General features: G+C 31.8%; 1 protein-coding gene across 1 annotated transcript in view; it reads right to left on the minus strand.

Moving 5' to 3' along the window:
- Positions 1 to 23,812, minus strand: part of LOC126834303 (cadherin-23) — a 45,160-nt gene extending 21,348 nt beyond the window's left edge. The window contains exon 1 of the mRNA XM_050566125.1: positions 23,614 to 23,812. The gene's annotated coding sequence lies outside the window, so the exon portion shown is untranslated. The remainder of the gene's footprint in view (positions 1 to 23,613) is intronic.
- Positions 23,813 to 24,286: the final 474 nt, after the last annotated feature.

A 24,286-nucleotide genomic window follows, 5' to 3' on the forward strand; every position in this document is an offset into this window, starting at 1 on the left:
TTTTTTTTTAATAGCCAAATTACTTGACAAACCAATTAAAATATCATAAACCCTTTTCCCTAGAAGGGATGGAAACGTTGTACATACATATATACTGGGATCCATCTACTTCTGCTCGGTATCCTGTGCCCTTCGTCTTACAACTACGATCCTGTCCTTCATTTTTTTAATCTATCTAGTTTCGCTGATCGCAGGCATGTTTTGAACCATTCCTTTTTATTTGGTCTTCTTTCAGGCAAAATTGACTCTCCTGACATACTATCTCTTGTGAATTGTAAAGTTCCTGCTCGGTCCACACGTTCCCATGTCCTTTTCAAATCCTCTATTCCTCTACAAACTATCACCAAAATTCTCCCATAATCTCTATGATGCGAATCGCCACTACCGGCTCTTTATTTTGTATGCCATAAATCAAGTTTTTAGTTCTTTTCATCTGTTAATTTAGTCTTGTATATTCAAACACCATTTGTTGTAAATATTATTTTTCTTTTTTTTTATGTTACCGTGCACTGTACATACATATAAAAATGTACTGTCTAATATTTTGGGCTTGTCCCATATTTTAACAGTAAACAACAATAACTAAAAGAGATAAAATTACTTAAAAATAAACGCATCAATGCAAAATATCTGTAGATGGTAGAAATACAAGAATAACAAATAAAACATTGTAAAAACTATAATATGCTCCAAACTATATTCTTGGTATAACGGAAGATGCAATAGTTTGTTGCCGTTGTTTCCAATTTATCGCAATTAACGCAATGAAACTATTTTGTAGAAATCTAGTGTCTGATTGGTTCAATCTCACTTAGCAACTTAGAAATTTACCACGCTTAAAGCGCAATTTATTCTTTTTTTGTGTTTCTCTTAATAAAAAAAAAATGTTGACTACAAATTTGTGAACAAATTGCATAGTCCCATTTCAAATCTACTACCAGACTACGTTTTAGACCTTAAGCCCTAAACTACAACTAAAAAAGCGAAATAAAGAAAAAGTTTCCACCACTTCTGAGGGAAAAGGGTTTTTGATATTATTTTGGTTTGATAACGTTATTTGAAGTTCAAAGTAGGTCAATTTTTTTGGACATTTTTCTTAGGTTTGAAGAGGTGAAATGTTTAAACTCTTGAAACAATAAAGTAGCTTTTAGGTACGATTTATAATCTATTTACAGACTTAAGGATGAAAATATCGGTTCAGCTGCTTAGGAGATGTAGTGGGTTCAAATGCGGAAATAGAAAATGGAAAAAAAAAACATTACTGTAAGAACAATATTTTCTCAGCTGCACTATGAAGCTCGAATAATTTATAGGTTACCCAAATAAAAAACAACAAAATCCAAACAGTTGTGTAACGAATATATTTTATACCATTTTTTCAGTATAAGAAAAATAAGAATTATGTTCTTGTACTTTTACATTGTACAGCTTTTTTAGTTTTTAACAATACAACGCATGTTATTTTATTCGTTTTTGATATATACACTTTACACGGTGTTCATCTTTGCGTTTCGTGGTTAAATTTAATTCAATATTGAGTCCAAGTTAATCGTTTTGCGAGATATATCATTAAATATGTTCATAAAACAACGTGGTGCGGCATGTTATTTACTTTTCATACTCCAAGTACAGAATATTCGTTCGGTATATTCGCATATCCTTGATCAACTAGAGGAGTTAGATGAAGTACAATTAATTGTCACTGGCGACGTTTATCCAGACAACGTAAAAACGGCTGATGTGTCTCTTAAGGATCTGAAGAATGGTAAAATCAAAAAGTTTAACGAACTTAAATGCAGTTGTCTATTCAATGCGCATTTTCATTTTTCAATAGTCAGAGAAATGCATAACATGTCAAAACCCAGTCCGTATGAAAGCATTGAAGTCTTTAGAATAAGCTTCTTGGAAGCAGCAGTCAATATGGTTCGTACCTTTTTTGGTGTAAAAGGAATTCAAATGTACGAGGTATGGCTGGTCTACGATTTGGTTAGGAAAATGGAAAACTTTTTATACCCGGACGTCGACACTTTTATACGAAGTTTACAAACGAATAAAAACCGGATTATTAAAATGCACGACTTTGTCCTAGAAGAGCTGGACAAATATTTCGAATTAAATTGCGACAGTCGAAATTTTTTTTACATCAAATCCAATACTTGCAAACACTACACAGACTATGTAACGGACATTGAAACAGATTTACCCGGTTCTTTTGATTTTATTAACAAAACGATACTAGTGTTGAAAGTAAATAATTATCTATGGAAGAATTTTGACACGCATAATAGTTATAAATGCAAAAGTTTGAAAAAAGGAAACGAGAAAATTTCCGGAGAGTATTTGACGTATCTGTTGCATTATAAGTACGATACCGCTGAACACTTAGTCGAAAAATGGTGCCGCAAATACGTTGGAAGGGACGCTTGGGGAGAAATTCGCGCATCGCTTGTGAATACACGATTCGTCGATCAAGTCAAAGAGATTAATGTCCAGCCAAATTTCGGAATAGTCCATCATACGGTTATTGATATATTTAAACTGGTCGTGCTACGAATTAGCTGGACATACTTGGACAACATGAACATACGATCGTTAAACACTACTATGAATACGTTCATAAGTGCATTGGATTTGAAAGAAGATGATTTTTTTGGCAGTATAGTTGAAATGATAAATAACGACCAATCTGAAAACTCGAAAAATGCCATTAAAAACGAGCATAACGCTATTGCGACATCGTTAAGCTTATCACCTGTACAGTTTACGGAATTACACGGTACACTTACAGAAGAAATAGTTAATGAATTTCTTCAAGTTGTTACATACACATTTAGAGATTCTTCCGATTTTTCAATATTTAAATCGCATTTGAAGTATAAAAATGACAATATGGAAAATCTGTACCGGTTTTTAGGAGATAGATCTTCAAACAAAGGTGTATTAAGTATCGTTTTTTAATATAAATTTTTCACTCTATTATTATAAATACATTTATGTCAACGCGTTAGTATTAAAGAAATTCATTGATTGTTAGCAAATTAATTTATCATAATATATTATTACAAATATTTTACTATATTCTTTCATTTTATTATTTGTATACATAATATATAATTTATTAATGACAAAATATAAATTCTATACTATTTTAAAACAAAACAAAATGTTTTTTTTTAATATTAAGGTGGATAAAAAACACATCATTGTACTAACAATGCCTTCTTAGCTTGAAACTCAAAAGGCGACAATTAAGTTAGTGTAAAACTTTCATTTCCAGGCTGCTACGTGTGAATGAATCAACAGTCGACAGGTATAAGAAAAATATTTTAATAGACGATCAACCCTAAGTACAAAAATATAATATTGTAGGTGTGAGTGCTACACCACATGCACAATCCTCAACCATAACCGAGCGCACTCCCTCTTTGTTTTTTTATAAATAGTAACAACTTCAACCAACATTTTTAAACAAACTGTTTAGTACTTTGATTATAATACATATTATTATGTAAATAGTAAGACAAAACGATTAAATTTCTAGAGCAAAACTTTAATTATCCCATTACGAACAACTAATTCAATTAGAAATTTAAATTTAAATAAATATGCAGTGGTTTAATTGCAACAATAAACCTTACCTATATCATATAAATAGATATATATATATATTATATTCTATCATCTATAAGTACGGATTCGCGACGAAGCGTTTATTTAAAAGTTATTTTATCACTGCGACTTAGACATCCTCGTGCATCTTTCACGGATCGAGAGTTACTTATATCGTCTTCGAAGAAGGTGTTAAACTATCGGTTAAATTGATTTCCACGGTTTATATTTGCCGAGCAGTGGGTACAGGTACACATTACGGTTGTCTCGTCTGCAGCCTATTACGGCCGCAAAGAATAGAAATGCCATGTGTGTGTGTGTGTGTGTGTGTACATTATTATTATTATTTAGTCATTATTGTGTTTTGATAGTAAACAGTTAGACCGCCGTCGCCGTCGCTGTTGCACAGGAGGAATCGGGGTCGGACAATATCTAAAAAAATAAAATAATACCTAAGTAATAGTAATAATGATATTATGAGACCCGCGAGCAAATCGGTAAACAAATAGGTGTAGGTACAACGAGAATGTGATAGACTCTCGATGGCGCTGGCGGGCGTGCAATTGAATGATAATAATATAAAACGATAATACGCCAGCACAGAAAATATATAGGTTAACAACGAGATAGATTCTGCCACGGTTGAATGATTTATGACACGAATGCTGACGAATCACGGTGACTGCGAACAAATTATTAGTATACAAAAAAAAAAAAATAAAAATAAAATAATGTATACATAGTAGTTCAAGAGGATAAACGGAATCTCTAGTACGTGGGATTCCACGACGCCGTAGAAGAACACCTGTGTGTTTTTTTTATATTTTTTATATCCATTCATCAATGAGTATCATCCAGTCATGGGATACAATCCGTCTGTCTGATTAATGAGACGACAAGATTTTTCTTATAAATATATATATATATATATTATGTAAGTACAAAGTTTATGTGTTTATCGATAGTTTTATGGAAAACAGATGTTACACGTTAGAATCGGTCACACAGAATGGAAACAAGTACATCTCACGAGTACCTATACACACAACTTGAACACTCATATTTTGGCGATGGACATCTTAAGAGGCATTTACCTCTTTTTTTTTTTTATTGCATATGCTTACTTTTGAAATGTGGACGATAAATAGAACAGAAATAAACAAAACGAGACAAATGCTTTACCGAAATAATGCAGTGCTCGTAGTTTACTTGATAATAATTCGTCATTAAAACGATTACATACAATTGGTGAAAGTCCGCTTTTATTTATATTGAAATTACTTTAAAGTGACCACTTATTAAAATGGAGAAAGCGTTGGGGTGAAAATTGTAATTTAAAAATAACATTTAATTGATAAAACACATATACCATCTAAACGACCGAAAAAGTTAACAACAGTAGATTTTTTTCTTTAATTAATTGTATACATTACATTAAACTAACCTTTCTAACCTTTAAGATAACGGCAGATAGTAATTAATTAAAAATAATACATTTTTATGAAGTAAAAAAAAACAATACCACTCAATCGTTTTTAATTGGCGTTATACAATTTTCTCTAAATTACTTCGAGACGGTGTGGCATTCACTCACTCGCCTACATATTTTAAGAATGCATAAGCAATGAGCAGCATAGACAAACAAAACGATTTCACGCCACCACAGATGACATGGATAAAACCTAACGACATCAACTAGTTCAGCATATCAAACCCAACCAGAAAAGTCATCCGAAAATATTTGTATTAAACCTTTATAGGAATTGTCCGAAGTTTAGTAAAAAAAATTGGTATTTTTATCTTTTTTTAACTTAATTTTACACTTATATTATTATTTGTTTAACTATGTCAAAGATATTGTTTAAAGGAATTTTTAACAATATGATTTCTACTTCTTTTTGCTCATTTGTAAGCAAGGGTGACTTAAACGAATATTAACGGTAGCATTGTACATAATATTACTGTAATATTCCAATACACATATTATGCTCCAAACAGTATTGTGTTTTAACGTTATTTCAATTCACCATTCTTTATTTATTGAAACCTATTGTTTTGCATACCTTCACATCGGGACTATACTACACAATGTCAAAATATATTAATATGTTTTCAGAAAGCGTGTCAACATCAGACATGAAATATTAAAAAATGTCTAAATTGAAATAGAGACTAAACATCCTCGATATTCTTTGTACAGCGTTGAAATTAGCTATATATTCGTCAGTTTTTTATTATTAATATAACATACTTCGTTATAATATAGAACGTGTCGTTTTTACAGAAAAATTAAATTAAATATAACTTTTTTCAGAAACCTCATTTTATACAAAAGTAAATACCTATAACGCGTTGTTATGGCTGAACTCTAATAGTATGTGATGTACGTACTACACACGTTCCTTGAAAAAAAAAACCCAAAACATTTTACTTCAATTGTATCACACTATATTATATTATTGAAGTCCAATTTTGTGGTCTTTATCTGTATAACATATATTATATATATTTTGATTACGTGCCAATTGAAATCACTTATTACATTTGATTTTTTCAAAGAAAAAAAAAATTAAAATAGGGTGTAACCTAATAATCAAACTGCCCAACCTGGATAACTTTATAATAAATTATTGCAAAATTAATTGTACCACTTCATGCCAGAAAGTAGGAAAAAAGTCGAGCTTAATCAAAGTAAAAAATATTTCCAATTTTTAGTATTCATTAATAAACAGGTAAAAAACTACTAACAGTTCCTGGAATTACTTACAGACAGGCAAACTGAACAAAGTAACATCGCTGCATTAAACGGCAGAGACATTCTAAAGAAGAAACATTTATTTACTAATTTTTTTTTGTTGAAAAAAGTGATGCAATAGATAAATTCATAGAAATTCGGAAGGTACAAGTGCCGAATAAAAAAAAGATTTATTTAGTCTATGGACCTAGAAAAATGTGATGTTTTTCTTCTCCTTCGACATGATCTCACAAATCATCTTCGATACACTATTCAATACACTATCATATCATTCTAAAGCGCCTTTTTCGGACTTCCACTTGCCTTCTTACTTCCTACGTTTATTTTCATTACCATTCTAACTGCTTCCGTTGCCTCTCTGCTCATAACATGCCCAAACTATCTCAGTCAGTTTTTCTCCTTTTGTCCGCTTTCGAAGCGCTAGTCCACGCCTATGCTACCTCTTCCGTATCCGCTCCTTGTCACCTATCTTCTCTCATCACTCTACTCATCCACCTAACCGTTCTCATTTCGGCTACACTCGTGCTCTGTTCTATTTTCCTGTCATCCGCCCAACACTCCAAACCGTACAACCGTACAGCCAGTCTCAACACACTCTTTTAGAACTTACCTTGAAGTCTCATCGGAATTCTCCTGTCACACATGTAAAATACCTGGCGCTCCTCTCCACTTAATCCTATGTGTGTTACATCCTCGTCAAAGCCACCGTTCTTTTGTACGGGAGATCCTAAATACTTCAAACTGTCGTCCTCGCCTACCGCGTTACCACTTTGTCATTACTCGTCTCGTCAACCGAGTTCCTCTATAAAAAAAAAGTCGTTTTTATAAAAAGAAAGAACGTTTAGAAATTTTTCCGCGCAAACTATAATAGAAATAATAATATAATTCTTCTGTAATTTCTACAAATTCGATTTTTGCGCTATTCCTCCGTTGCGTGTCCTCGCCTAGTCCACGATTCGCTTTGCCCACGACCTCATCGCTCGGGGGGGTCAATTGCATCGATTCTCGTCTCTAGTCGATACTCATCTCTTTGTTCTAATTTCTTTTTTTTTTCCCTATTACAAATCGGTTACATAAATATCGTAACCGGTTTGGAAAACGGCCTAGCAGTAATCCGTGAAGATGTATCGGTCGTCGGAGACACTATGGATTCTCCTAACGCCAGCGTGCACCACGAACTCGATACAAGGGATTCACAAGATAACCGTATCCTATTATTGTTGTTGCTGTTGTTGTTATTATTATTATTATAAGTTATAGGTACATTTTCGTAACAGCTACAGTGTTTTATCCGTGACAAATTCGCCGTGCTCCGCATGTATCGTGTAAAACTGATATTAGCTAAAATGCAAAATATCTCGACCGAACTATTTTTCTGCGACAATAATAATATGAATATGTATTCATTTTTAATGGTATGTCACATGGTAAATATCAATATAAATTTGTTCCATGTAAATACGTCTAAAATAACAATAACACAAAGGTAGGTCGTTTTATTTATGATATTTTTTATAGGCGTTAAGTTGTAATATTAAAATATAATGTATAAAAAAAAAAACGAACTACTAGCTAAAAATAATATTGTTCTTCTACATTTTGGTTAATAAATATAATTATTTATTTATGATTTAAGTGTGTAGACGATTTTTCCCTTAAGTTTTCGGAGGTAGGGAGTAAGAGGATCTACAAATAAAAATAAAAATAGAAATATGAAAAAATTGAAGTGTCATATTGCGTATCAAAGTAAAGATGGTGTTACTGTTTATATTTTTGGAAGATTTCTATCAAACCGGAAAACGTGTAAATATTATAACAAAATAAATATAAGTTCTGTTTTTATTTGTTAACAATTTGAATATTTCAGTAACGGTTACAGTAAATTTAATAACTTGCCCAACCCGGGTTTTCATTAAATAAATCTGTCACTGTACTAATCATATCTTAATTACTGTAAAAACAAAAAATGACACAATAAATATAATTTTAAGGTGACTATTATTAACGATCAATAATACACTCTATGACAATAGAGCCCAGTAGCGTATCTCAACAATATTATTTGACCATACAACTACAAATTTCATTAACAACTATGGTCCGGGTTTTCTAATGGATACTTACTGTTGTTATTCATTTAATAACCAACTGTTCTGAATTCCCATTGTTAATGGAATCTAAGAACATTAATCAGAAACCGGACATGCTAATGCGTGACAAGATTATCAATGCTTGTTACCCGACCACTAAGTACCTACCTATAATCCGTAGATTAAGTACAAACGTTAAAAAAGTATTTATATATAATATAAATACTTTATAATATATATATATACAGTGTATATATTAGTACTGGTAGGTATATATTATTATATCGTCTGTCTATTATAAGGTTACAATCAAGCTATTTGTTTAGCTCTAGCATTTTTTTTTTTTTTAATATTTAATACTTTAATGTATTTACTATTATACTCCCCCATCCTAGTCACTAGTGTAACTAGTTGTAGTAAATGGTTAACTGAAAACTATAGTTAAACTATTGTATATAATTATTGTACTGTCGTGGCAATACTATTATATAGTAAATAAATCATTAACGTTCGTTTTCGCCAGTTTAGATTAAAAATGAAATTGTTAAACAATACTAAAATTAGAGGTTAAACTATACTTCAACGTGAAGCTGAACCAATGAGATGATGTATATTATATTTGCTTCCCGATTAAAACACGACCAAAATATTATTAATCACGTGTAGGTTAAAGTCTTTGTATGCAACTGTGTTGATGTTTATATATTCTTCGACTTTCATTTTTTTTTATGGAACTTTAAAATTTACCATAAAAATGTTTTAAATAATACTCAATTTTTGCGATGGGAATTAGTTTAATGCTAACTGATATTTCGAGCAAAATCTGACCGAAGCCACGAAACTCATCAAGATCAACAAGTAATTCTCGACCAAAAGAAATACAAACATTGACGCAATATTTATAATTCAACCGACGACCGCAAACCCATACAACGTTCTACAAACCATAATTGTATTACTACTTTCGTATTGTTAGAAATATAAATATCGACATAGCAAATAAATAGATTATTTTATAATTTATGAGAATTAACGTCGAAGAAAATCTGATTAGTTATTGATGTCTTAACCCACAATAATTTTTAAATCACCATGGTCCGATTACATCATATACACAATAAAATATTAGATACACCAGAAATAAGTTAAATAAATTCACATCTCCACCTTAAAAATTGTGAAAAATACACTATACAATAAAAACTGACACATTTAAGGAGTAGAAAAATCATATCGTATCAAGTAGAGTAATTGTAAGCAAAATGATACATTATCATTAAAATAAAATATAGTAAATTTTTGTTTCATTGATTTCTTTTGTTTCACGTTATAATAAAAAACAAATTTAAGCTGTTAAAGAAAAACCTTTGAATAGTTTCGGGACTGTCAAAAATAAATAAATTATAAGGTCTGCTAGCACTACTGATTGGAAAAATGCTTTCAACGCTGCAAGAATTTCCAAATACTTGCTAGATTTAGAAATCCCAATTTCAGAAGTAATTTCATAAAATTTAATTGAAAACAATTGTCGATATCGACGAAAAATAAATACCCTGACCGCATTTGGAGTTAAGCTTTTTGGCGGGTTACGTTTTAAGACAATAAGAATAAATTAGAAATGAAGAATAAGATAATACGAGGATTGTAAGAATGTAACTTGTATTTTTTCTATGTCATTTTTACAACAATACTGCTGCATTGTATGATGTTACGCAAATCGAGATCATTGAAGAACTTACAGATATAATAATATCATATATTATATTATGTTGTTCTTAAAAAAATACATTCTATACACACGAGGAATGAAAGGTGTGTGCGTAACGCAGTCAAAATCGAGAAAGTCTTTATTCGACAGCTATTGTTTTAAACGCGTGTAGGAATGATAATATAGGCACACATAATCCCTTTAGGGTGTAAAATTCAATACATAATCGCCATAACGAATACCTATAGAATATAGCGGTGTTATAGTGCATACCGGATTCCAATCCATGTAACCGTTTAGTGGATTATAAACGAAATAAAAATCAGATAGAATCTAACTATTAATGGATTTATGATGGAATTTATATGATAGTTGTGCAATGGTTTAATTTAAGTAGATTTCTTCGTTAGATTATTTTGCTGGTGTTGTCTTTCTACAACTCTTTTTCATTCTTCTCGGTCTCAATTTTCCTTTTAATATATCATATACATTAGGCCGAGTTCCTTAAAGCGCACCTCTAAAACAAGACTGCCACAACTCAAAATTTATAGTTTTGAGAAAAAGTGATTTGAAGTTTGTAACTAAGATATCTTACAGAATAATTCTACACTGACACATCTTTCTAGTGGCAAAGTTTAAAATTGTATTGAATGTGGCGTTCTTCCATTGAATAGAGCTGTTTTTTTGCTACCCGAAAGTGGTCATAACTCAAAATTGATAAATTTTGAGTTGTGGCAATCTTGTTCTAGAGGTGCGATTAAGGTCTTTGAGATAAAGTTTGTTCTTGGCCGTCCTTTTCTTTTATTTCTGGTATAAAAATAGACATAATATGTCTATTAGGGCTCAGAGCATCACCTATTTTTTTTTCGTTTTTATAGTATTTATCAATTTCCTTTGCTCATCATTGACTTGTTCATTTGATACTTCAGCTATGTGTTCAATACCGACAATAATGTAATATCCAATGAATCATCTTATGCAGCTCTCGTTTAACGCCTCCGAACGATATTTGTGATGGAGTGTTTTTTAAAATTTTTAATACTAAAAAGTTTTTTCATTATCTATATCGATTCCAGGGGAAGGCCGAGCATCTCGTGCGGCGCTTTAAACTCTAAGTCACGATTTCTTCGACAGTGTGTCATAATGTGCACGCCTTGGGGCTTTCGATAAACACTGCTGTGGCCGTAGCGTTCCTCCTCTTGTTCACCATACCACCATACACCTCTTCCCCTTGCTCCTGCCACGGCGACTAGGAACATCCTGTCTCTTTATGTTATATTATTGTGCTTACATGCGGGCGGTCACGCCAAGCGATTCCCGCACACGCTTCGCCGGGGCTATTACACATTGTTATTATTTGCCAAGCCGTCAGCCAGTCAGTTAGACAACAAACTTAACCCGGTTTTCAGTAAAAAAAAAAAAAAAAAAACACGATATTCGTACAATTACCACAATTACACAGAGCGAAATGCCTTCGTCGTGAATACATATTTTATAGCAATTTGGAAGGTTTATAAAGGGTCGACAGAGTCTACGGGAAGAGAGAAAGATACCGCGGTTATTTACGAACGATTTTGTTTTCTCGAAAAAACTCTGTCGAATAGGTCGAAAATATAATAATAATAACTACTAAACGATTGATGATCGCTCTCCGCAGGAACGCCGATGGCACTGTGCTAATCGTGACCGAGGTCGTGAGCGACGAGATGTCCGTTTTCATCACGAGTCTTGAGGAATTGAAGAAAATAAAAATGTACTTTTACAACCTAAACGGAACTACATAGAGGACGGCATCCGACACAATAATTTGTTAAAGCGTGTCCGAAATAGTTTTATAACTGACACACTCAACGTGCAGGCCTGACAAGTAATTTCTTTGAAAACGCACATTTTTCTCTTTGAAACTAAGTGTGAATTAAAAAAAAAAAAAAATCCGCTGCAAGTAAGGCTACTGGCTACACATATCATGAATTTCGCTCGGTATTCAGTGTTTACAATCATAAAAGTATTTAAAACACGTGTCAATTTGTATATTAGTCTTGTCTAATCTAGTGATTTCTAAAAAATGGTAGTATCTTGGCTGTGCATGTTGGATATATACCGAGAGTTTCTGCAAGACGTTGAATAGAGTATTTTGCTTGTTCTTCTTCTTCATATCGCTTGCATCCAGACAGTAAATATTAAACTAATATTGGATCACCACAGTCTACAAGTTTCACATAAGAAATAATCATATAATATCTTTAACAGCATTTTTTTCCCCTTTGTAATCGTAGAGACGACCAATTGTATAGGTATATTATTTTTATTTCATGTGTTTTGATTGTTCCTGTGTAGGTTCCATTCATGGTCGATACTTGTTTTATTTGGTTTTTTTATCACAATTATTTAACAGCTTTTTCGTTGTATCCTATTAACGAATGTCTAGGAATCCTTATAAATTGAATTGTGTACCTATTAAAATGAATGCTACTTATTATATCTGTATGGTTGTCTGCCACAGCTATACCATTGAGTGTACTAAGAGAATCACCTAATATTAAGAAATCATTATAGGGTTTGTTCAACAAGCATTCAAGCACTTTTAGAAATTCTACTTCTCCACTACATACAATAGCGATTCCAGTGTTCAGACAATTTTAGTAACGTACTACAACTAGTTAACCGTTTTGGTCTTGGCGTTGAAGTCTCCGTCATATACAAAGCCGGTATAGTTGACATTCAACCTTATCAATGAAGTGCTGATAATAGATAATTATTATGTCTATGCATTTTGACGACGGTGAAAATTCTCTTAATCCGATTGTAAAATTGATTTTCAGATGGCGCCATCACTTCAGTGATGAGGTTAAGAGTAAGGCTTGAATTGTTCTCGAGTATATCTTTAAGTGCATATAATGATTTCGACTGTTGTTTAAGGAAGATTTAAATAAATTATCATAAATATCATTAAAATCCTAAAATTAAAATTAAACACGTTTGAATTTGTTCGGTTATACAGATGTACCTCTACTGCGATTCGATTCCTTTTGTTTTTTATTTTTTTGCTGACAATGAGTGTTTTTTAATGGTCCGATGACTGCGATGCGTTTATTATGATAACCTAACCTTCCGTACGATAAAAACAACTGATTCATTGTAAGATTTTTCTTCATTCTGTTACAGCTCTTTGCATAATACTTATAAAACAGAATTGGCAACTGTAAATATTTTATAACTAACTTCATCAAATACCAATGTGCAAATCAAATGGACTAAACGAAAAAAAAAACAAAGTATTTAAATAAAACGGTTTCGAGAAAATTATATTTGGTTTTTTTTTGTTTTTACTCATAAACAATTCAAACGAATACTTAGATTTCAAATTAACCTGTAAAAAAGAACAAAAGTATCCATTATTTTAACCTAGTAGCCTAAGCCATAATACTAGAATACTATTATCTCATTATGCTGTCATTGCGGTTTGTGGTCATCAATCATGTCCTTTTCATCACAGTATACAATTATTGAAAGTTGCAAAATGTCCTTATTTTATATTCAATTTTTTTTAAATATTTCCTTTATACTACAACTACAATACAAAAAAAAATGAACAATGCAGCGAGATTAAAAATCTTCTTAGGTATATATTATGTTTTTAACCGTGACACAAGTAGATGTAGTTTATAGTCTTACAAAACAGAGTACATCTCTATTACAATTTAAGTTTAAGATAGTGTATGTTGTTACACCTCATTTATTTGTTTATTCTCATACATTTCTCATTTATTTAATTTGTTTATACTATTTTTTTTACCTAGATGCTGTTTTTGTCATTTTGATTAAGCAATTGCTACCAATTATTGTTAACGTTATCGTATAGATGAACATCAACAATTACTGTTGAATTTCTATTAAAAAGAAAAAGCGCAATTACAACAAAATTCAGTGTTCTTATTTGAATGGACAAATTAAAACAAAGGAGGATCGTGGTAGGCATCCCGCGTGTTGCATAGTAGGTTACAATACGGATCTGACCAATTAGAAATTCAATAGAGATTAAACGATAAACGTAAAAAAAAAAGAATTGTTTCAGTTGAAAATTATATTAGCGTAGGTTGCGTAGGCGGTTGATCACGGATTCGTGTGTACGATCTATGATCTTCTTTTTTTTTTTTTTACATTAACAACGATTGTTTAAGATCGGGAAGTACAATCGTTTCACAATACACCTCTCGTTTGTTCGGGATGAAACAAAATAGGTACTGGTAGTGTGAGTACACTACCGGACTGGCTACACGGTTGACGCTTTGTAAGGTACAATAACCGTGTCTGCCATCATATCGAAAACGATTATAATATTAAGTCGCATTAATAATTACTATTACTGCTGTACAATGAACCGAACGGGAATATACATTCGACCACGCCCACAATACGCCTATAATAGTTCTCACACGATCGTGAAAATGGTAAAAAAACGATTTCCGACACCCGAATTCCCATGCTCCGATTGTGTGTGCATAAATAATAATATCATCATTACAATAAAAATACATTTGTTGCAGAGCATTATTATTATTCATCTGCAGAGTCGCTGCCAGTAGTCGTGTTTCGGGGCAATAAGCACAACAACGCTGGAAGTTTGGCGGCTCGTGAACTCTTCTCCCATCGTGAGGTTTTTGCCACCGCGATAATACATATAATAACACGATGATCATTCGCGCGGGATCTACGACACCACAAGGTGGATGATCACGAAAATCCTAACCGAATCACACATGTAGGACATGCCGGTCGTATGGTACTTGCCGAAACACGACCTTGATAAACAAAAGAGATCATCTCTCGCCGCTGTCCGTTCCGTTTGGTCCGTCAACCATAAAGCCACGCGAATAGAGTGCCCACAATAACACTGGTAAAAAAAAAAAAAAAAAAAATGTAACAATAATATCGCGTTTCCGAGTGGGTACAAATCTTCTGATGTGTATACATCATAATATTTCCCGAATGATCCGATCGAGACGATGACGAATCGATTCTGTCCGGGCACAACAGATAGTGTCATCTGCAGCACAACACTGCCTTGCTCGTAACCGATACACATTAATATCGTAATTCGAAATCGTCGCTAATTATCATTTACTTCTTAATTATTATTTCTCTTAAACATGCATATATATATTATTACGGGCAAATTTCATCCGATGTCAATTTCTTAAGGTGAATTCGATACGCTAAACGAATTACAACATCGTACATTAGAATCATTGGGATACAAGTGGTTTTTGTACAAACAGATTATACAACAGATTGCAAAATGAAAGTTGTACTTTCGCACAATAATCTCACTGTTGAAAATATCCCGAATACGTTGTGATGGTTTTTTTTGTCGAATCGACGACTTATTTTAGACGTCTCGTTTCGTTTCATTTAAGTTTCTTTCGGCAATCCAGGAATACAGTACCAAAGCGTGCAGTCCAACAACGCGTAAACACCCATCGCGAGTATAAAAAATATAAAATGTTGTAGGCCTTCGTCGTTTGATATCGCACGATAAGGATTTATGAACTCTAACGAGGACGACGATGGTAGTTTTCGTGAGTTCGCTTCTCGCCGGAAGACCATTTTCAGTTTGGAGAGTATAAAATATGATTAACGACCGACCCCATATTAGGTATGCTGAAAGTGTTTCATCGATTTGTCCGGTCAACATGATTTCAATTACGTTCTATCGGCAACACCGTATTTTTACAATGTTATCACATTTTCTCGATTAGGCTATGGATTCAACGTGATTAGATTTAGGTTGGTTACGATAGGTTAACGAATCATGTTTTAAAGTTTCAATTTCCAATGTAATAGGTACCTATTTGGAAAAATAAAAAATAATGATCGTATTTTTAATAATGAACTTTATTGTTGCTCCAATCGAAAATTGAATCTGGTCCTTCCAAACAAAAACATCCGTACCAACTTATAAAAATACAAATAATAATAAATACAAATCAAACAAATGTCATCGCACAAAAATAATATTTAGCAGTCCATAAAATGTGTCTCATACTAATTGCTATTTTTTAAGTAAAATAAGTGTTGCGAAAGTGAGAATGTCGATGAATGTATACCTATAATAGGAACTTAGGTGTGACCCCTATTATAGAGGAGATGAAAGAGAATGTAAAAAAAAAATAAAGGTCGGATAAGGCCAAAACAAATGGTTGGACGTGATCGAGAATGAAGTTAAACGGGAGAAAAACTCGGGGAACAATTCCTCCAACGGTTGGCCACTATGTCTTAACATGAAAAACAACATCATCTTCATTTTTACTTTGAACTTGAGATACATCATGAGTAAAATGTAAATATTTCATTATTTGTGTAGGCAAGTATTTTCGTTTCGTCAACGCACTTGGCTAGATTTACTCAATTTGTGTTTGGTTGTGATTTATCAACATTTTTAAAAAAAAATTTGCCTATTACACATTTTACTGTAAATGTTTTCGGTCCTTTTTTCCGTTGAGTTTTTTTTTTTTTTGCTTTAACCGCGCGGATGATATTGTGACAGATCATGTCGAGGACCAGAATGGTCGACCCCGAACAACCGAGAGACGGAACGAAAAAATAGAGTTTATTTGGTAAATCTATTTTTTGAAAATTGAATTTTTTTATCAGGGTAAAAAAAAAAACAACCCAAGTTTGAATCTAACGGGGAGATGCGATCCGGAAAACGTCATGGCTTGTAATTGTTATTATCATCATCGCAGCACCAACGCTATCGCCTTCGTGGCTTCTACGGTTCTTTTCATGGCCCATTAAGATTTCGAAAGCAGAGCGGCGTGCGCCAACACGATACACACATTATCGGTTTTATCGGCGGGTCATTAGCTTTTCCACTGGTAAAAAAAAAGAAAAAAAAAGAAGGAAATATGAATAATAAATAATTATCTGTTAAAAAAAAAAATGCCACCAAACTGTAATAATTTTGGTCACACGCGCGATGACATAATGCGGGAGGATTTATGTGTGTGTAAACGATCGATTAACGTGAAAGTAAAAGCCGCAAAAACAACAATTATTATATTTACCATAAACGTAGGAGTTGGGCGACAAAGAAAAGAAAAGCAGCTACTTTGTATCGAGAACGTTTTGCGGTGAACGCAAGTCACACGTTATTTTTTTAGGCGGTAAATGGTTGTGTTGTTGAGAGAAAAAAAATATCATAATAACTGGTCTATGCGTGCAAAATATTATAAACTCTTAGCATGGCGAAAAACGCTTCCTTATTGGGCAAAACGTCGTACACGAAGGAAAGAGTAAAAAAATAAATGATAATAATAATTGTTCAGCAGCCGACAAAAGTCAAAAACGTGTGTTTCGGATTAGCACCCAGGCACGTTTCACGGTGGATACAATATAATATAATTAGGAAACATTTATATAAGTAATTTTTTTTCTTCTTATTGGATTATACTTAGGTGGCCAAAGCAACGCGCGCCTTGCAGTTTACATTATACTGTTAGTCGACAATGATTCTTATCCAGTTCGAACAAATATAATGTCGAGTCAGAGCCGGATTTCCGAAAATACTTAAGGGCACAGGCACAATGGAAATTAAAATATGCTATTTTCAGCCGGCGAAAAAAAAAGTGTACATTTTCTTATTACATATTCCTAACATTGATTTAGAAAATGGAAAAAAAGTCGCCTCTCCATTCTGCCACTGCCCATTTCAAATGTACATTGTTGTCTCGCTGACCTCGAAAAACACATTGAATATGTTTTCTATAATTGCCGATTTTTTGGCGTATACATTTTTGAATTTTATTTTTTGTTTTTTTTTTGTATTTTATTAAATAACTCGAGTTGGAGTGTAATTCTAGTTAACATACGTTTCTCACAATGTTTTTATCGATTCAGTAGTTTAGGTGCAACCGATCAAAATATGGGGATATTTTTTTATTTTTTCTTACTAAAGTAAAAATCATGAATTCACTGAATCAACGGAAAAAAAGTAGAAATTTCAATAATATGGCCATTTTTTTTTATTTTTCACTTGGAGTTGGCAGTTTTACGAAGAAAACAAGCTACTAATGAAAAAAAACTATGGATAAATAACTATTAAATATATATGTTGAATGTGCTTTGAACATGGAATAGACAATTAAATCCGAATATCCCCTAAACTTGTTGAACGGACCGTATAGTATACCTACATATTTTTGTCTCGGTAATAATATAATAAGCAATAATCTTCCTTCAGCAGTCATCTTCGAGAACGAGGTTGTCTCTGATTGCCAGACATTTAATAGCCTGCTTGCTTAATACTTTAATTCGTTCTATGTCCGTGATGTAGTTTTCACTGAGGTCATTAATACCTCCACCTTGAGTCACGACCTTCCAAACAATTGTCGTCATTTTAACTAATACTGCTCTTAGGATCAGTAAATCTTACAGCAAGTCGGTTTCATCAGACGGCCTATCTGGGTCATTTCTTTATAAATTAAGTCAGTGTCTGGTTGTAGTTTAAACGATTATTGGACGAAAAGACGTTTTCCTCTATCTGGAAAATTAATTCGGTAATTTCACTTTTTAATTCTGATGATCACACTAATGTTTTAAATTAAAGCTCAATTCTACAAATTAGTTAGCTCAGATTGGTGCAATTTACATTTATTAGGCCTAACACAAAAATATTCTAAACAAGCGCAACCAGTGACGATAAAATCAAAACTATAAAAGTTAAAAGAGTCATAACTAATGTATGGCAAAATAAATGGGACTCGCTGAAATGTATAACATGTAGAGAAAAAAATTTAGATAAAATAATTGACCCAAAGGTGGTAACGAGAGAACAAGACCCATCTTAGAATAGAACATATCTGACATAGAGATTTTATAGACAGAAAAAACCTACACCCAGTAAACATGTGCAACTAAAATTACAGTGAAAAACTTGTCTTACAAATGTTGAAGTCCACTTGTCAGTTATCAAACACAAAACCACTCTCTGCGCGTATCAAAAGCACACTCAAATGTAATACTTCTGCCTTCCTACCAATGACCAAAACAGCAAACCCTATTTTTCAATAATCATATTAAAAAAAACACAAGTTTTATTTTAAAAAGCAAGTGGTAAAAAATTTAATAATTATTATTGTAAAGTTTTTTTGTATATTGATTTACTAAGAAATAATATAGCGTGTTATTTAAAAAAAAAAAATGATCTTGATATTATATTTGAATACACTTCACTTCGACACAATGATGTCATCAACTTATATGATAAAAAAAAAAACACTGTACGTTGCTGTACGTATATATATTTTATCTGGCGACCGATTCAAAAGACCTAACGGAATAAATATTTTTTAATTATTATCACATCTTATACTACGTAGGTACATAAGAATTACCTATATTAAAAAAAAAGATACCGGAATAGGTAGTAAGTCGGACGTTTGGAAAAAAAAATAGCTGTTTTTCAGTTACCGCAATATGGTGTTAATTGCAAAAGTCATCTGACCGTGATGGCTTAGGTTCATAGCAGTAAAAATACTATACAGTCGGCTAAAAAGATAACGCGCTAGCGGCATACTGCATAATATTAAATTGATATCCAAAGTTTTTTTATTTATTTTTTACCACATGCTCTGCACTGCGTTATAGTAACCCAGTTTTTTAGTGATCTTACGCGAGGGCGACTTAAGTGGAAAATCATTAACGTTTTTCGTTGGTCTTAAGGCAGATGAACCCATCCGACCGTAAACACTGACCAGTCATGGTCTGTGGGCCCAGCTATAGCGGATGGTTGTTTTTTTTATGCATACAAAACACATATACTGATATATGAAGTATCATATATTAGTATACAACTGGTTAGGTATAATTAAAAAACGACATTAACATTGAAAATCATTAGTAAATAGTATATCGGGTATCCACGGCACTTGGTAGCACAGATGGGCAAAATGAGGTGCTTCATTTGAATCAGTTAAAGCAAGCAAAATACCTAGCAATAGAATTGTTTTCATTTTGTCTTGGACAATTATCACAGTGTAGATAAACGCCTGTAATTACACTGGGCATATTTTGTATACTCATAACATTCATAATCAAACTTCTGTACATCTTATTACATACTTAATAAATTACAAAATTATAAATAAATTAACTGTCAAAAATCTAAATAACGAACATTAAATATGTTTATTAGATCTTTTAAGATGATTTTTCAAGATTTATGATGAGTGTAGACTTAAAACCAATAGAAAAAATGACATTTTAACAGGTTTTTTTATAAAAATATTTCTTAGAAAAATTATTATAAAAATAGAAAAAATGTTTTTTTTTTCATCTGTACATAAGCGAAATGATAAATAATAAATCCGATTTCCGGATTTTTAATAAATATTTTGTAATAAAACAATTTTGCCTATATGACTATTGCCTGTGTATTTGTATTGTAATTAACACACTGTTCTATTAATAAATAATAGGAAATTGAGAAGATTTAAAAATTGTTAGACCAATTTGCTTAGACAGAAATAACTCCAGAATGATTTCATCAAACATAGGTTTCAACCGGTCAATATTTTTAGCAAAACATAAGAACTCATTAAAAATTAAAAATTTGTGTTCTCTTAATGGAGGAACGGTCCTGACATGCTTGACCTAACTTAAGCCCCCTTCCAATTATAAAATCTCCAGTACGCAAACTAATGAAGTAGCCAAAATGTCGGTTTAAATTAAAAATTACCAAGCACTTTTTAAAAAAAAAAAAATATTAGAAAATTGTTTTAAATTTAAGGAATATTTTATTATTTAGTACATTTTTAGAGGGCGAAAAATAAATTTGTCTTATTCCTTCAAGTGCCGCCTAAGCAAGTGTCTATACTAAGAAAGCTTTAAGATGTACTATAAAAAAAATAGAAATTAGTAAACATGATTAATTCTTAATTGTCAAAAGCCAAATTGGTATCAAGGAATGTTTTTTCGCCATTTAAGAAAGTCCTAATTACATAAGTATAAGTAGGTTATGAAGTATTACAATTACTAATTTTGTTAGAAGTTATAGGTTCATTTAATTATAACTGTGCGTTTTCTGTATAAAACAATTAATGTTTCGCTTTTAATTGTTTTTTCAGAACGAATCCAATATAATCGCCAAATTGCTTTCAGGTCATTATTATTAGAATTATTATAAAAATAAAAATATGTACAAATGTATTTATTTGTGGAATATTTTTAACGCGTTTCATTCCTGTTCAATTAACCAAATAAAATAATTTGTTCAAGTAAAATTTAATAAAAAAAAATGTAAAATATTCAAATTAAAAATAGTTTTCTAAAAGTATTGTAGACTTACCCGAAACAAGAACAATCAGGAGTTCATGGATGGAATTATGTGTTTCTGTATGTACTTTTCAAGAAAGTATTTTTGTTATATTATTATCTATTATCAATTATTGTTGATCAAAATGGTATATTAAAAATATAATTAGGTAAACTAATTAAAAACACCACACGTACAAATTGAAACTATTATAAAAGTAATAAAATTCGCATTACAATTACATTAAAATCGTTATACTACTTTGATTGACCAACACGAATATTTTTCGACATAGATGATACGCCATAGACAAATGAAATCACTTGTACAACATAATATAAGTGGTCTTTGTAAATATTAACTTATTACATTATTATTGTATATTTTTAAATTGTTCCTAGCATATTTTCTGTTTTATTATATAAGTTATATTGGACTTTTTTAATAGAATATTATGTAGGAGCTAAATTTCACGTGTAATACTATTTGATAAAATATGATTGAATAACGTTTTGTGAAACAAATTTGGTTTAATCAAATTCCATAAATATACATCAAATTATTAATATAACAGCTATATCGTATAGCAAACAAAATTGTGAAATACCAAATTTAAATTCTAGTAAATGACAAAAAAATAGACATCATAATAATATGGTACTTTGTATGGATATAAATAATGTATATAATATTATTATTTATTATTAAACTTAAACATTATTATTCCAGGAAAATAACACTAAACGTCATATAATTCACTGGGACTTATTTAGAAAAATAAAAATATTATGCTGTGATTTTATTCATTATTTTTTTTTATTTACATATTATCATTTATTTTGTATACTTAAATTGACGGTTCGAAGTCAGATTCAGTCGGTCGGACATAATTGTGAAATAAAAAAAATTAAATTTTGTATTATTTTTTTTTCTTCAATTTTCTACTTAAACAAATACCGACACTAAAACAATTTCTTATTAACGTCCAAACGATAAAGTCTAAGAGGCGGGCAATTGCTCATCTATCCTACTAAGGCAACCATCCGACAAAACAAGTACATAGGTAATATACCTAATAAACTATATCATTATAATACAAATCTCGATTGTAGCAGTTAAAAAAGCACGTTTAAAACTAAACGATGAATATATTATTCAAAATTAATAATATTATGAAAAGTATAAAAAAAAAAGGGGAAAACCTACACCAAGGAGAATTTTTAATAGATTCTAAATTTCGATAGCCAACATTTGTACCTTAAAATAAATTTTTTTTTTTGTTGAAATTTTATGTAGATTTTTACAAAAGTTGTAAACTTTTTGACTAAATCGATTCACCACGTCTTAGGTAATAAACGCCAAACAACCACTTTTTATTTCTAAACTGAAAATTATTATACACTACACTGTTGTATTGATATTTATTTATTTATTTTTTTTTTAATTTAACGCTTGGCATATAATACCGTGATAATTATTTTATGCTCATCATTTTATAAACATCAAATAGGTACAATTAAAATAAAATACTTATAATAATTAATAATTATTAAGACCACATTTATACCATTATCCAAATCAAATTAGAAACATGATGTTTTTGTGCAGTAAAAATGAAAAGAAATATGCTCTTGTATTTTTTTCCCCTTTAAAATATGCTTTTACATAAAACATTGACATTTGTTTTGTCAGAATTTATTGTAAAACTTATTATTTAACTTAAATGTGCAGTTTAGGTCCCTAGAAAAAATTATAATATTAGGTACTATTATTTAAAAAATTATTTTCTAAATACCTAATTTTCCTTCCTTTTTTTTAATAATACCTCTATTTTAATATTTTTCGTTTTGTATACATTTTTCGATTTCCTTCGTGAAATTTGTCGGTTGTTTGACAAGACTAGTAAAGTCTAATAACAAGTTATCGACAAATTTTTTTTTAATGTTAAGTATCTAAGAATATGTACTAAATAAATAAAACGAAAAATATGTCTTTTTAGTGTTGAACTATGAAGAACAAGGGAGAGGGGGGGGTTGAAATTTCCTGTGGTCGGTTTTCAAAAAAAAAAATATATATTTATATACAATATGTGCAGTTGGAATAAAACGGTTATAATATGAATGTTTATTAGACTTACCCGGTGTTGTGTTGGCCGAGGAAAATCGTATCGAGTATGAAATTGAAAATACGGCCGTTCGTCGGACGATCACAAATTATGAACAAAAAAAAAATTAAAACTATAACAACTCAAAAAAAAAAACAAATCAAAATAAACGAATTGACAATAATATTACTGGAAACGAACGACGACCCGAACCTTTTGACTAAAACAGACAACTGGCAGGACAGTCGGCAGAACAGTGAACTTGCAGGACGTGAAGCGGAAAATTCAACTCCGGCACGTTTTAGCGGGTCTCTTGCCGCCGCCGACGCCGACAGTGTTGCCACCGTGCGACGTGTCGCCGGTAAATTTCCGTTGGCCCGCGAGACCGCACTGCGTACCGTGTCTCGATAGACTTGCGCCGAGTGCGCGCGCAGTGTTGCCGTTCCGAGGGAAAACGGCATAATAAACGAGTCGCCGACATACCTAACTCCCGTTTACTTTGTCGTGCCCTTGATAACAGTAACGGTGCCGCTGCGATGGCACAATGACCATACAGGCACACAGGTATGCCAAACGACTCGACGATAATGGCTACCGTTCGGTCCGGGGCGGCCGTGTGTTTCTTACGGGCCGACAGCCGCTGCTGTCGCGGCCGCCATGTTGTGGAAATTGATAACGACACTTTGACGGCATACCTGTCGCGTTG

Source organism: Adelges cooleyi, unplaced genomic scaffold (assembly GCF_023614345.1).
Source record: "Adelges cooleyi isolate 19-005CV unplaced genomic scaffold, UGA_ACOO_1.1 ACOO_flye_CR_arks_rails_tigmint_CR_PRNA_1, whole genome shotgun sequence".
Taxonomy (NCBI): Eukaryota; Metazoa; Arthropoda; class Insecta; order Hemiptera; family Adelgidae; genus Adelges; species Adelges cooleyi.